Below are 4,158 nucleotides of genomic sequence, written 5' to 3'. Positions count from 1 at the left end.
CTATCGATCCCTGTTCCTCTGAAGGCCCGCCTCTCTTCACCTCCCTTCCTGCAGCCAATCGCCGCCCGCTTCGTCAGAGCTCAGAAGAAGCCACTAGGGGCGCTGTTTGCCGGTGACTACAGACGCGCGTGCGCAAAGGGCCTGCCTCTGCCCCAAAGAGGCGCGCGGCTCTTCCGCTGTATTTTTTTTTCCTGGGAGAAGGAGATCGGTGGATGCGGACTGCCTCCCCATGGACAGCAGCCGTCACGTGTCTTTAAAACACCCCACCTTGGAGTCCTTGATGTTGCATTATGAGTTGATTGCGGGTGTTTGATAGGAAAAGGGTTGTCTGTGGCTTCCCATTGAATGGCTTTTTCATACCTACTTGAACCAACGACGGGTGGAAGCAGCCCGGAATTTTAGTTGTGCAACGTATTGTGATCCAGAACAAACTCCGGGGGGGTTTGCTGCAGCCATCGAAACAAAACGGTCCAATAAACGTGATACAGCAGAAAGGAAATGTGTTATTAGAGACTAGTGAGCCTATATAAGTTTTAAATATTAATTGATAAGTGTTAAGTAAGATTGTAGGTGTAGGAACGTTTTACCACAAAGTGTTTAATTTTGTTAAGATAAGAATTAAATCCAATATGTCTGAGATTTCTTTATATTAAAGTTAGGACTGTTCTGTGACCTTGAAAGAGATACGGTGACTGTAAAGGCATTTTTGACCTAAAGAAATGTAAGGGCTGATTTTGCAGAGTAGCATCATTCTAGGGCGGCTTTAGCAAGCTCACAGGATTTCACACTCTTTAATTGCAACAAAACTCTTAATATGCATGCATTTTAAATTTAAAATGCTATGATGTCTAACAATAAAGTGAGTAGTTCATGCCAGCCAAAATGGCACAGACAAGAATCCCACCCAGGGCATCTCGGCTGCATAAAATCACAAGCCCCCAACACACACACAGTCTGATGGGGATTCAGGATGCCAAAAGGGGCCCGGAATACTGAAAGTTTAGGGAGAGAGGGAGACAGGCTATTTCAAGCCACTGATCATTTATAATTTCTTGGAGAGTAGGCTGTATGGTAGAATTAAAGCTTTGCTTGAAATCCTCTAATAAAAGACAGCCTGTTATTTTTCTGTTGTTGCTCCACAGTGGAACTATTCCCCTTAAGTTTTTTAACTGCAGTCTAACCTCCTGTCATTTATAATCTAGAGTTTCCTTCCGAAAAAAGGGCGTGCACTCTTCTGATAATGCTTCAGGTTTTGAAGAACATACTCACATTCCCTTCAGTTTTCTTTAGGCTAAACATGCCCAGTTCATTCTCACTCTCTCAAATAACCTTTCGTGAAGTTTAAGGTACTTGTTTGACTACATTTATCTTTAATTTTCCATGAGATCAAGAATTCCAGTATTGTGCCAACACTTGGGGGGAAAGTGCACACTTCTTTCTCCTCATCAACCTGTCTTCCCTGTTGGTCAGGATCAACTTGAAGATAAGCCCATCCTTTAATTTCTTCCTGCGCTGTCCAAAAGGGAGTAGTCAGCAAGGCATGTCAGGAATTTACTGGACATACCACGCTTGTTGGATTTTATTTACCAACAGATTCCAGGCTAGTTGGAGTCTCCTATGATTTCTAATTCCTGCTTCCATGAAACATGTATAATTTGTTTCCAGAAAGCATTGTGCATGTTCCCTCCTTGGTTTGGCAGTCCTGAGACTCATCGCTCCCAGAGTTTCAGAGATATTTTTAAGTCATATTTACCTCACTGAGTCAGTAGTTCAAGCTTATCTTGTTGGCCCCTCAGTGCACAAATCCTCACAGGCCACCAGGTTTTACGCTGTGGTTTTATATCCTAATAAATATTTGAATCAATTCACTGGCATTTAAGAAACGTACAGCTCCTATCTTGCTTATTCAGAAGTGAGTCCCACTGAGTTTGGATTGCACACAGATGGCTGGTTCACTTAAATGATTTCTCTGCACCCCACTGGGATGGTAGCCAGGTTCCAGCAGAATCATCCCTAAGTGAAAAATGTTTAGAAACAGAAGGTGGTCCCAACATGGCTGCCACATTGTTGGTGGTAACAATCCTCTTCTGCGTTATCTGTACAAGTAGCCGGTTCATTTCTGAACTGAATTCAAAGTACTAGGTACAACCTTTAAAACCCTTTTAGGCTTTTTTTAAATCTTAGAAACTGTTTACAAACTTTACCTTGAACCAACCATGTTCAAGGAGCACCTGCTCTCATAAAATCCCACCTGAGCAATGAGATCATGTTCCTTCTCTCTGCCCTCACTACCAAAAATAAACTGAGTGGCCAAGAGAGAGGGTTTTCTTGACAACAGTACAGCACCTTTTGAAACCCTCCCAAGAAAAGTTTGCCTGGCCCTATCTTTTTTGGACTGCCACTGAATGCGGAAGATACTTTTTGGAAAAGCCCTTAAACTGAAACCATTCTTAGACTTTTGCTAGTTGTGCTCTTCTTGGTATGTGGATTTGCTGGGTGTTTTTTATTCTTTTATCTATTTTGCTGATACATACATACAGAGAGAGACAGAGTACATGGTCTTTTAAGACTCTTTTAAGACTGTTGCATATTTTTATTAGTTTAAATTCATTGTGATCTACTGTGAGGGTATTAGGATGGAAGGGAAAAGTAGAAATATGGTTGCCAACTTCCGGGTGAGATCTGGAGACTTATCTCCAGATGAAAGCAATAAGTTCCTCTGGAGAAAATGTTGAGAGGGTGGACTCTATGGTGATATCCCACTGAGATACCTCCCCAAACACCACTTTCCCCAGGATTCACCCCCAGATCCTCACATATGTTCCAACCAAGAGGCAAGAGCTAGCAGTCCTAGGAAATATTGTAATAAATACTTGTACTAGTGTAATAGAGGAGAAGGTTGTGGGTTATGTATATAAAAGGCGGCTGACCATGGGAAAGGAAAGGCCATTTTGCCCTCATTTTCAGAGTTTAAGTGCAACCACTTCTTTGTTCCATTATAAAAACGGATTGGTGAAATTTAACACACCAGAGTCTCAAAAGACTTTCAGTATAGTCAATTTCACTCTTTCCGTGGAGAGTCTGTATGGATGTGCTGAGGTAGCTTGTATGTGATGCTTTCAAAATAGTTCCAGAAGCATTTCGGGTGTTGGATATGATTATGAACCTCCATAGGCAATATTTATTATTACTTTACATCTTGCCTTTCCCCCCAGCGGGGACCCAACAAAGTTTACATCGTTTTCTCCTCCATTTTTTATCCTCACAACATCTCTGTGAAGTAGGTTGGGATGAGTGTGTATGACCCCAAGGTTACCCAGCTAGTTTCCATAGCAGAGTGAGGAGCTGAACATGGCTGTCCCAGACCCTAGTGTTAACCACTATATTCTATTGCCACTCCAAAATTGTATATATTCATGTTCCAGCAGTGTTGGTTATTCCTGTGGGATTTCTTTTCACCTTTTCTAAGGGCCACAATGAAGCAGTACAATAAGCTTGCAAGGTCCATTGATAGAGAATTGTGTCAGGACACACACAAAATGAAAGAGGCACATTGTAAGCAAGAACATAAGAACATAAGAACATAAGAACAAGGCAGCTGGATCAGACCAGAGTCCATCTAGTCCAGCTCTCTGCTACTCGCAGTGGCCCACCAGGTACCTTTGGGAGCTCACCTGCAGGATGTGAAAGCAATGGCCTTCTGCGGCTGTTGCTCCCAAGCACCTGGACTGTTAAGGCATTTGCAATCTCAGATCAAAGAGGATCAGAGCTATATAACTATTGTCTTCCCTATGTAACAGCCAAACAGTTTTATTGTTAGCAAGACTGCCATGGCTGAGAAGTCAAAATGCTGTACATTTGGAAGAAATACCCCTTCTTTGTATCAAAATCTGCGAGGGCAAATGTCAGGTTTTCTTCCTGTTTGATGTGGATTTTTGCAGTACAAATTTTTTCAGCATCCATGTATATGCTGTGTTCCAGCAAATATTTAAATTACATATAGGATTAATGTTTTGTATTCCAGTTAGTAGACAGTATTAATCTTCTTACCTTGCTGACCTTGGTTTACCCTCCAGTTTGCCTCACTGAGATTAAACCCTAAATTCTATTTTCAATACCTGGGTTAAGTCCTGAAATACATGCAGTGATAATTCGGAA

Source organism: Sphaerodactylus townsendi, linkage group LG12 (genome assembly GCF_021028975.2).
Source record: "Sphaerodactylus townsendi isolate TG3544 linkage group LG12, MPM_Stown_v2.3, whole genome shotgun sequence".
NCBI classification, from domain to species: domain Eukaryota; kingdom Metazoa; phylum Chordata; class Lepidosauria; order Squamata; family Sphaerodactylidae; genus Sphaerodactylus; species Sphaerodactylus townsendi.
The sequence above is the reverse complement of the archived record's forward strand: the minus strand, read 5'-3'. Positions refer to the sequence as shown.